This window comes from Manis javanica, chromosome 8, assembly GCF_040802235.1.
Source record: "Manis javanica isolate MJ-LG chromosome 8, MJ_LKY, whole genome shotgun sequence".
Taxonomy (NCBI): Eukaryota; Metazoa; Chordata; class Mammalia; order Pholidota; family Manidae; genus Manis; species Manis javanica.
In genome coordinates this window covers 97,123,285-97,135,503 of record NC_133163.1, presented here as the reverse complement: position 1 = coordinate 97,135,503, position 12,219 = coordinate 97,123,285, and the positions used below count along the sequence as shown (strand labels likewise).

The window sequence follows — 12,219 nt, the reverse complement described above, 5'->3', positions numbered from 1 at the left end:
AGATTTCCTTTAGGCGACTTTAAGTAGAGAACTTGGTGGGTGAGTACTGCCATTCTGATAAAATACTGGCACTAGTTTGTCCCTACAGAATACACTAGTAAGTTTGAGTGAGCTGTAGTGACACCTCCTGGCAAGAGAATGGGAACATCACTTGATAGAAAACTCATGCTTGTACAATTTTATGATCAAAATCAATACATAAAAACATATTTTCCACATGAAGTGTTATTCTATCTGAAAAAATTCTTTTTGCAAAGGTAGACACATTCATATATATATATATATACGTACTCAAGTTTGCCTGACTTCCATTATAAAAACTAGCTGAATCAGAAGAAGAAAATAGTTTTGTTTTTATTTCATGACATCAAACAATAGTTCGAGTTTTTAAAAATCTTTCACTCATTTATTTTCGTATTATGTATACATAAGCCTTATGCAACATTCTCTAAAGCCAAGATGTAAAATGCTATGAAAGTTACTTTATGTAGTATTTTAACCTGGTTCTTTGTGGAGTGCTTATCTGATATTTCCTTTCAAATGTCTGAGTTATCAACAATCCCATACCTCACTCCAAGCCCACCCTGTACCCCAACACTGAAGTTCCACTTAGACTGTCCCCCAAACCCCCTACCTCTTCCCTTTCCACTCACAAACTCTCTACCTCTTTCAAAATATACTTGTATTCTGACTAGTTAAGACCCTGTGTAACAGAGCTAAAATGATAACAGCTATTAAAAACTTAACCTTTTATATCTCCTCAGTGACATACCGACCTTGCAAATAAGCAGTTAGCCATTCAAGAAATGCAATTCCATGATTATAATAGTTAGAATTTCAGCCATACAGCCAATATTTATTCAGTTGCCTAGTACGCATGCCAGACCCTCTGCTAGGCATTGGGAGAAACAAATGTAACCATGACAGATATTAACTTTGTTTCACAGAATTTAAATGCTAGTGGTCAAACAGAGGGGGAAAAGGACAACAAACAAACAAAAACCTTAAATTGTGATAAGGCCTATTAAGAAACATTAAGGTATAGAGCGGAAACAAAGAATAGCTGGAAATGTCCTGTAGATAAGTGGAAGTCAGGGAAGGGGTTCTCAGAGAAGTGGCAGAAGCTGAGACCTGTAGGATGAGAAGAAGTTATGGGGAGAATCAGAAGAGGGTTCCAGGCAGAGGGAGCAGCATGTGCAAAGAATGGACTTGGTGTTTTCATGGGAGATTGATGAAGCAAAAAATAGCAACAGTTGATTGATGAAGGGATAATATTTAATTCAAAGTGCAGTAAGAAGTCTTTGAGAAAGGCTTTACATAAGAAAGGGTGTAATCTAATTTAGACCCGGACAACTAGGTAATAAAGTGTACTTACTTTATGCCAGACACTCTTTTAATCCTCATAACCCTATAAGATAGGTATTAATATCCTCAATTGTATCGATGGGAAAATGGAAATAAAGGGAAGTCAAGAACTTGCCCCCAGTCTCACAGCAATTAAGTGGCAGTGCTGGCATTCATACTTGCGGTGGAGAAGGAGGGGGGCAGAAGTCCATGGGGCCCGTGCTTCAAACACTATTCAATATGGCCTCTCAGATCATCACGTCTGCAGAGCGAAACTGGGAAGAACCTGCCAGAAGCTAAGTCAGTGATCCAAGCTAGAAATTATGGTATCTTATTCCAGAAGGATAGCAGAGGAGATGGAAAAAATTAAATGGATTTGTGGTATATTTTAGCAGTAATTCTATGGGTCTTGGTGGATTGAATGTTGCAGGCAAGGGGAATGCCTGGTGGGGACATATGTGTCAGTGACAGTTGAATCACACTATGGAAGTAGCTTTCACTATTGTTTATTCAGTGGACATTTTCATTGTCACCTCCCACAAAATTTTCTCTTCCATACCAAGTATATTTTCAAAGTATTTGCTTAAGAGAGCATTTCTCATCTCAGTGTCCAACAGGACAACTTTTTAACATAGTTTATTTATTTTTCTGTTCTTTTCTAAGTACATATACAAAATTGTATCATGTACTATGTACAATGTGGGGGTATTTCTTTTACATTATGTCATCTATTTTTACCTTGTAAATAATTATTTTTTGAAAAAATAAAGTTTTAAATTATGCATAACATCCTATAGCAAAAATTTACTATCCTTCATTGTTTTGTTCTACCTTTGGGCAGTTGCGCTGTTTTCTACTTTTTCATTATTCTAAGCAAATCTTTGACTGCAATGCTGATTATTTCCCAATAAACAACTAAACAAGTAAAAATGGAAGTTCTAAATCTAAAGAAGTAGTTTTACTCTCTGATAAATTACATTTACATATTTCTATGTTGTATTTCACTAAAATGTAACAATTGAAATTCTACTAGTGTTGTGGGAGAGAACCTGAGAGAAGGCAGAGTATGTGGGAGCAGATGTGAGGTGGATAAATGTGGTGGTAGGTGCCTATGAAAATTATTTTTTTATTGCTTCAATTGTATCAGTGAACAGAAACAAGGCCTTAATCTGAGAGTGAAAGTGTACACAAAGGTACTGAGTGTTTAAGGAGAGAAGAGAAAGTCTGATATGGCCTTCTAGGAGAGCGAATGGAGTGGACTAGAACAGTACCTGATAACTTCCAGAACCATTAAAGAATGAGTATGACTACGAAATGATACCACGATTGCATATTTTTCTTTTGCTAAATTCTGCTGCATGGGTACAGGTACAGAATATGAGACTAGTGGATTTGATCAGGATTTAACTTCCCAATCTTTATCTCTGGTCTACATTGCTATGCTAATACTTAGTCTAATATATGGTACTTCCTGCTGGTCATGCTGGATTTTCCATGTGTGCCTCACTTTACTTCCTTTTCTTCAACAACTCTGTGATGGAGATACCTGTCCACTGATTCATCACCTGCAAGACTTCTTTTTCTTTAGCTTCAACTCCTCCGTACAACTTTCCCAGACCACTCCCCCGCCCATCCCAAGTGAGACTTACACCCAAATTTCTCATGATGGTGTGTGTCATTTCATTGACCACAGTTACTTAGTATCTTTATTCCCCATTTAATCCTAAATTCCTTCAGGGCAGGGATCTTTTTATTTTTTTAATCTCAACCTCTCTCAATACCTGGTACACAGTAAGTCTTTATTCAATGTTTTTTAATGAATTTAAGTGAGCTTTTCCTAATTAAGGGATACATTTCCTGAGAAAAAGTCATTAGCAAGAAATCAAGTTGCCTTGATCATACCCAAACCATATCACACATAACAGTGAAGTCATTTGTCAATAAAAAGCAACAGGCCTGAAAACAAATTATTCAACTACCAGACAAAAGTGTTCAAAATAAGAAAAGTATTCATTTCCACATTTAGCTTGAATCCAACATTTAGTTTCTCCCTTTAGCTTTAGAATGGTAATTATAATAAGTATCACATTTATATAGAATTTAATGTTTATAATATTACCATAACACACACACATACACACACATGCACATACAAAAAATGTCACATCCAAATCCAACTATGGAGAGTCCTTCAGAGAGGAAGTGTTTTTTAAGTAAATATTTAAGAAAATATGGGCATTTCATCAATTTGATAGGGAAAGTAGAATATTTCAGGTTGAAAACATGATGAGGAAAATATCTAAAGGTTAATAATTTGTAAGCTTCTCTAATAAGTTGTATCTTTGTAGTTAGAAATTTGTAACTTGTAAATCTTTGTTTCCTGAAATTACAGAAATGTGCAGAATAAATGAAGCACTTACTTTTTCATTTTTTATTTGGTATATACTTTTAGGCAGACATAGACATGGAATAAAGAAAGGAAATGTCAAATTTTGACCTAATAGCGTAGTATGGTAATTGCAGATACATTATAATTCTTTCTCTGCATTCTTCACACACAAAATGTAATGTTAAGTGGAGATAAAAGAAACCTCAATTGCCATTAGAGAATGAAATAGGATTTCCACTCAGATCTTTCGAGGCAGCTATTCTTAAAAATTAATTCACTTTATAAATGTTCAAATTTCTGCCTCACTTTTTTCTGTGTGAACATTTATCTTACCTGCTCTGGATGGAAAGAGGTATTACCAAATCTCTGAGTTCAAATTCAAAGCCCTAAGAGGTATTCGAACCTGAACAAGCTGGTGAGGGATATTTAACTGGTCTCCAAATCTCTTAGGGAAAATTTGAAGACAAATTTTCTGCCCAAATGTTATTAATTACATATTTAGCACCTTAGGTAGCTTATTTCTGAGAGGCTTTAGAGATCAAAAGGGATGTGAAAAAAAGGTGAAGAGAATCAAAGCTAAAACATCAATTTGAATTGAGCTGCACAATGAGAATTTACTCCAGCACTTTGTTGCAATGTAATCTATAAATAACCCTCTGAGGTTCACTTGCCAATTAGGAATCATCACATGGCATGCACCTTAGATGTCAGTAGTTAATTTGCATGTCAGTGAAACATTAATTTGATGAAAATTTTAAAGCTTTATGCACTATTTATATCATAATGGGAAGCACAGTATGTGTAGTAATAAACTGATCTTCACTGTATCCAATGTACTTTTTAAAAGGCCAAGTTTAAATGATCAGTATTTATCACTGTCTATTTGAAGGTTTGTTTTCATTCAGGACAACAGATCTTCACTTTAGAATTTAAATTATTTTTAATGTTAACTGTAATTGAGATGGCTGAAGAAAAAAATGGTGTCTATTTTGGAGACAGAGAAGATGAAAATCAGATTTATACTTAGAGTTAGCTGGTTAGATTTGGAAGTTGAATTCAGAGTTTGTGGCCTCACCCTGGGTCAATAATTTAGTTCTAGCTTATTTTCAGGTTTTACTTTTTTTCTTTCTGAGTTTTTCAACAGTCAAAAGGAATGGTTTTGTGGGTGGTCCTTTCTAAAAGCTGAAAATGGTTGTTGATTCAAGCACAATGGGAAACAACCAGTGGGCGCTTAAACTTAACTACTGTATTTAAGTTCAGTATTTAGAACAAATATTGTATTTACATAGTCAGAAATTTCACAAACTGATGGCCTGGTGGGTTAGTTTGCCACTGGGAATTGCCACACCTGTCAATCAGGTCCAGTCACTAGCTGATTAGGTAGTAAGCGAAAAAGCCAGTGAGATTCAGAAAGAGGAAGAGAGGCACAGGAGAGAAGGGAAAAGAAAAGAAGAGAAGAGAAATGTCTGGAAGTCTCCACTACTACAGCATCACAATGATTTTTCCAACATTCATTCTCATTTTCACATCTGCAGGCTATTTGGAGTTTAGTATATCCAGAGGGGAATTCTAATGAAAATACGTGGTGACATCGCATTACCAGTTTGTACTATTAATACTGTTTTACTAGAAAATAGAAGCTGAACTTCATTAAAGTTAGGGTCTGAGTTTTTTATTTAATGCAACAGATGTGTGTATATATGTTGACTCATTATTAGCTAATTTATTGTGTGTTTATGGCTTTCCTATCCAGCTAGAATATAAGTATCTTTAGATCAGAAATCATGCCTTCATTTGCCTCACCCCCTCAGTATTTACAGTATTAGACCTTAATAACTATTTTCAGACTTGACTGTACTTCTAAACACTTATTCATATTAATTTTGATGGTCTGTCTTCTTCCACAATAAAAAATAGATACTTTTACTGATAAAATATAAACATAAATAGAATAAGAGAAGGTCACTGAAAAAAGATAACACACATATGCACTCCACAGAGCCTTATATAATCAATAAATTACATCTTGGATTCACTCTGAGCTTTCTAATGGCAAAAGTAAAAGAAAATGTGATCAGTTAAGAAATTCTCATTACCACTGAGATTAAAAATACAAAATTTATCTGAAAAAGCTATCTGTAAAAAGGATACACAATCATTAATTTGCATTGCTTTGTATCTTCATTTAATAAATGTTTACATTTTTATTAATCATGTTTCTCTTCATTTTACAGAGAATCTAAATGAATATTGGCTATTAAAAAATACAACCCAGCTTAAAACTTTTCTTCATATTAGTTTATGAGAAAGAAAACCAAATTTAAGATTTAAATGCACTTATTTGAAGCACTTAAGCAATTTGTTTATGGTTGCATCTAGTTATGAAAATTGAGGGCCAAACTTCATCTTTCTTATTAAGCATTTAATAAACACTAAATTTATAGGAAGAAACTAAACTGTTAAAACATTTCCAAAATAAACATTGACAATTTTCACTTTTATGTAAATAGAACAGTATTCCCTACCCTCTCAGCCCCCCAAACCACCCAGATCCCTGCAAAAAAAAAAGCATAAGAAAATAGTGGGTAGTTTTCATTACTTAGTATGAAGAAAAGTGAATGGAATTAAAGTCACCATCCAAATGTAACAAAGTAAAGGCACTATGACACTCCATCACTTTGCCTTATGATATATGAAGGTATTACCTAAATTACCCAAATGTGTATTATGTGCTACAAAGTTTGGACTTTTAAAGGTCAAACAAGTATTACTCAATGAATTCTACTCACTGAAATCTGCCCTTCTCTTCCTGTGTTAAGCTCTGACTCTTTCCAGGTTTAATACTTGTTCTCTCTCACTTCCCTTCTTCCCCGCCTAATTCCCACACAGTTGAACAGGAAGTCACTTTACCAGACAATGTTGAAGATATTTATGACACAGGATAAAAATAACAAAAGATTCAGAGCCAAAAGGGTATTGCTTTAAAAGGCAATTCGTTTGAAAAAGAAAAGGGAGTCAACATAAACTCAGCAAGGGTCTGAATGATAGTATATAGTACAAATAATTCTCTATTTGGGGGTCCTGAGAAATTTCAGCAAGTGATTGTGGAGTAATGAATGTTTGTAATTCATTAGCTACTATTTTAAAATGCAAAGCACACCATGACATCAATGATGTTCTTTTTAATCTCAACAACCAGGCTATTACAATTAAAGCACTTGCAAAAAGACAGTTTATTTAATTATAGATTTTGATGAGATTTCAATATTTTAATAATAATAATTGAATAACATTTCATATTTCTATAGAAAGAAGAAAATATGTTGTAAGTTTGGTTCAGAAACACGTGTTTGTGTACACCAATGTTTTATAAATGTTTAATAACAGCTAGCATTTCTATTCTGAGACTGTCTTTTCCTTAGTATCCTTTAGTAAGGTTTTAGTATTATTTGAAGAAACTAATCAGTTTACTTAAGAAAATATTTTTCCCAAGTAGAGAAAATAATAGTATTTAAAAATGCTTGATTTTCTTTTCTCACTTTCCATCTTCCTTCGGCTCCTAGACAACAAAACAATGGTTCTTTCTTCATGTGGAAGAGTAAACTCAATAAACACAAATGGCGAGGGAGCCTCACAGCAGTGAAATTATGGCTTCACAAGGGCTTTTTTTTTCTTTATGAAGAAACAAGTTTAAAAGGACCTCTTTTTCAACATACTTTAAAGTAACGCATATTTCAATGATATAATTAAACTGGCAACACTAAACACTGCTGACTGATAAATGAGACCTAAATAATTAAGTTCTGTTCTCTGTACAATCAAGATTTACTGCAGAAAACAATCTGGGTAAGAATTTGGAGTCTGGAGAGATTTCAGAAGATGAACAAGCAACCAGCTAAAATTGGTCATGTGGGAAGGTAGTTAAATGAATATACAGTTTATATATATCTATGGATATCTTCCAAGTCTTAATATTCATTAGAACCTGGTTGACTCATTGTTCATGTGGTCCCATACTAAGTTGAACATGGTAAGCAAGTAGACAAAAAAAGAACATTTTAAGGATATTCCTATGCACTCAAGGAGCACTAATGATGTTGAAAATTAAATAATAGACTGAAAAAAAAGCTTTTTCCTAAGTCAAGAAGAAAAAAAAAAACCAAGAGGCTCAAACACTGTGATGAATAACATTAAAAATATCAATATTAAAAGTGATAAAGGGGAGAAAGGAGAGAGAACACCATACACTTTTTACATGTATATTTGCGGAACTGTCAGTATGGTTTGGATTCCTACTTAGGTTTCCATTTTTATTTATATAAACTTTCTCTTCCCTTCTTAGACTAAATCACACAGCTTTCCACACCCTAAACGACACCCCCACTGCATATTTCTTTTCCCTGTGGGATCAGACTGGTCAGAGACAGGTGTTATGTTCTTTCTCCAGGGCTGGAACTCCAGGTCAGCAGACTAATGCACTTTGCAGGTCCATCAGACAAGTCAAAGTAAAATATAACCAGGGCAGCAGGTTGCTTGGCATTTACAACCAGCTACAAATATACAAATATACGTGCGTGTGTGTGACATACACACACACACACACACATAACTTTTTAAAATCCCTCTTGTCAAGAAATCACTCCGATTACTATCCATGGACCTTAGAAAAAGAACGAACATCCTCCTCAGGAAAACATCCTTTGTGGTGAGCTAAGGAACAGACACCATTAACAGGTGATATCAATGTAATTTAGGGAAAAGAGAAAACTCAATAGTGTCCTACCCTCCAACAAAACGAGCATGCACCAGTGGTGTTTGGCATCTTCAATTACGGATAATGGGCTCCTTTTGACTCCCGGCGCACATGTCTGTCTGCCTCCATGAATGTTAGCATGCGGCTTGGGTGGGGGAGCAATGGATGTCTACACACTGGCGCTTGGCCATTTGTAGAGTGAAAATTGCACTTTGTTTTTCAAAAAGGATTCTTCTCCGAAGCCATGCAATTGAACTAGCACAAACAGAATAAATACGCATTCCCAAAAGGTGGGGGGGTGGGGGTGGGGGTGGGGGTGGGAAATAGGCCCCACCCAGGAATCTTTAAGAGAAAACAGGTACTAGAGAGAAAGCAGCCAGTTGCCAATAACACTTAAAACTCTATCTTCGTTACTCTGAAAACAATTTCAATGGGGAAATATCGCGCCCTGTTCCTGCGGGTTTAATTCACTGGGCTATCTCCGTGAATTGGTGTCAGATCTAAGTTTCACACTCAGGACCGGTTTTCTCTGTGGACTACTATTGCCCCCACAGCGCGGAGAAGTCCGTTTCCAAACTGGGTAAGCCCTTTCCTCCAGGCAGCTTTGACCTCACTCCTCCAAGTCGTCACTTTTATTTATGGCCCCGTGAGCGGTGTCTGTGTCGTTCTGCCCGGCCCCGAGAACAGTCACCGCGAACAATGAGCCAGACAAGGGACCCACCCAACGAACGCCTGCTCGCCGTTCGAGCGCAGGCCGGCTGGCGCGGGACGCTCCGGGCTTCGGGGCTCTCGGTGCCCCCATCCTTTCTCCTCCAGAAAGCAAGAAAAGCAAGAAGGTAGGTGGGTCCCTACACCCAGACTCCCGTAACCACTCAGCCAGCCTTCCACCCAGCACCCGCCAGTTAAAGATGCTGTGTCTAAAAAGAAAATCAGAAGAGGGGGTCGGCGTGCAGGTCCCTCCGGCCGCCCACCCGAGTGCAACTAGCTCAGCTTGGGGGGCTTGGCACTCACTTGAGCCCGAGTCCGCGGCACGTTGAAATCCCGAAGGATTTGGGGTGGGGGCAAGAGGTGGGGCCAGGAGCCATAAAGTGGCTTCCGCTCCCTCCCCCCGGCCTGGCACCGCTCTGGGATCGGGCAAGACACAAAAGACGGTAGTAGCAGTGCCAACAAGTCTGCTGCCGCCTCCGTCTGCGCCGCACCGGCGACCGCGGCGACGGGGCCTCGGGGCCGGTGCCCACACCGGCCGGGCGCGCCCGCAGGCCGGAGCATCCCTGGACGCCTGGAGCCGCCCGGCGCGCTCTCCGCGCGCCGCCCCAGCGGGAGCTCCTCGCTCCGCACAGAACGCGGCTGAGGCGCGAGGGAGACGCGGAGAGAAAAGGCAGGACTTACTCGGGCCGAAGGCTCAGCGGGACTCCGGTGCAGGACCCGGCAGGTGTCCTCCCCGCGGGCCGGGGCGGAAGGCGCTGGCGCAGCCCCGAGCCGGCTCACCTCGGCGGGGACGGGAACTCCCCTCGCAGCCGGCCGCGCGCCGCGCTCCCCTCTGGCACGGCACCGAGCGGCGCAGGCACGCTCCCCGCGGCCGCCTCAGCCGCGGCGGGTCTCCCGGCGCTGCCCCTGCTCGGCCGCTCCCCACAGACCACACCCTGTCACCTCGGCTCCCTCCACTCCCGCCTGTTTGACACTTCCACGGTTACTCCTCCGGCGGCGTCCTCCCGCCCCTCCGCCCACGTGCTCTGCAGCGCCCTCGGCTCCGAACTTCCCCTGCCGGAGCCCCCGCCTCTGTTCCGAAAGGCCCCGGGTCTGCAGGCAGAGGAAGGGTCCCGGCGAAGCATGGCGGCTGACTGACCGTTAGGTCCTCTCCGCGTTCTCCCATCCCCCTGGGCACGCAGAAACCGCTCTTTTGATTTTGTTAATGCGAAGGTTTAGGTATTGTGCACTATGTTCAAGGATGTGCCATGTATCACTTCTGATATTGCAGAAATGTATTAGTAAGTGTCAGTACTCATCTAGCAGCTGTTCATTGGCCTTTGGGGCCGGACTGTTGGCCCAGTTTTCTCCATAGGCAGAAAGCCCAGCAAAATCCTAGAATATTCTCTTTTTTTTTGCCCAATCCAAATCAAAATTGCCATTTTCTACTGACTCCCACCGCCCCACCTTATGTGCTGTTGTTAAAGAAGTATTTCAATACTTTTCCCTGTTTCTACAGTTAGCGGTTTCTAAGGGTTCCGCTCTCACCACTGTTCATTGTTCCATGATAGTTCTTACCACCCATATAGTATTCTCCCTTCACATGACTGCCTTTACTACTAGTCCTTAAGTTTCTCCAGGCAGAAATTTGTGACGTCCGTAACTTTATCAGCAGCTTCTAGAATAGTCCCCAGTACGTACTGTGTGCTCAAAAAACTGTTTAAACAATGCCCTTTGAATATGATGCAAGCATTGGTAACGGTTTTATCACATTTAAAGGAATGATGCCTTCAATCACATGCTTGTCTGTATCCCAGCTGACAGGTAGAAAAATAAAGACTTTTGCATTTGGCTGGGTGAATTTTCCTAAATTCCTTAATGTATTCTTAATGTATGTATAAAGTCTTCTTTGTAGGTATTACCCCCTTTTTTCTAATTTAAAGCATGTGGCTAAGTTTGAAGCTCCTAAGTGTCAGAAGTGGGCTCCATCCATGTTCCTTCAGACTAGCACAAGCTGCGTGGGGCTGTCATTTTTTCTTATCATACTACCATCCTGTCCTTACTGTCCAATACCACATATAAAGCTACCAACCATCTCCACAGAAGAGCCTGTGCAATTTGCTCTCCTCCAAAGTTCTAAAACAAAACCAAAACCAAGCAAAAATCACCACTCTAAACTCAGACCTCTTGTAAGCACTTATTGTCTTAACTTTTGCACTTTAAAAATATTTTTTTTGCATGTATCTTGCATCAGCTGTCTCTGTATGTCTTACAATAGAGATTTATTTGGCTTCTTTATTGAAATAAATAGCAACTAACATTTATTAAGGTAGAGACATCATCTAATAGCCACCATTGCTCCAAGCACTTTACACATACATAAGCTCATTTAATCCTTAAAAATCTTATAAAATAGAAGCGATTTTATAGATGGGAAACAGAGGCACAGAGGTAGGTCACATATTTAGTAATTAGTGGAGCTGGAATTGGGTTCCTGACAATCTGCCTCAGAGACTGCTCTCTAACCAAACTGCTATTTGACCTTCTGCAATCCCTTGTACCTAAGAGACATTAAATATTTTTAAAATCATCAATATTTATCCATTTACACTTAGCTTCACATCCAAAAAAGAGACAATAAGTAATAAAATTGGCAGAACTTCAGGTTATTAAGGACATATGATTGGCCCTAATACCAGAGCTGCTTTCTTTGGTGGGATCCCAGACCCTGTCTGTGATCTGTATTTGAGGGGAACACAATCCATGCTCATGACTTCAGGTGTGTCAGCATGAGATAACCAAGACTTCAAGGTTGAATTCTAGGTCTTCACAGTCAGTTAAAGATATCCCCAGCTAAATTGAGTCCTTGCTAAGCCCACCAACAAGCCTATTTGTGTCCTTCAGGGACCTTGCTCTGTCCAAGACATCTTTTCAGTCCCTGTGGCAGACTGAATAAGGGCCCCCCCAAAAGATATTCATGTATTAATCCCTGGAACCAGTGAATGTTAACTTACATGGCAAAAAAAAAATGGACTTTGCAGATGGG

The 12,219-nt window shown here is 39.3% G+C and overlaps 1 protein-coding gene across 2 annotated transcripts in view; it reads right to left on the bottom strand.

Annotated features, from left to right (window-relative positions):
• SEMA6D (semaphorin 6D) overlaps positions 1 to 10,470 on the bottom strand; it is a 624,450-nt gene extending 613,980 nt beyond the window's left edge. For both annotated transcript variants that reach the window (XM_073211759.1, XM_073211760.1), the window contains exon 1: positions 9,876 to 10,470. The gene's annotated coding sequence lies outside the window, so the exon portion shown is untranslated. The remainder of the gene's footprint in view (positions 1 to 9,875) is intronic.
• Positions 10,471 to 12,219: the final 1,749 nt, after the last annotated feature.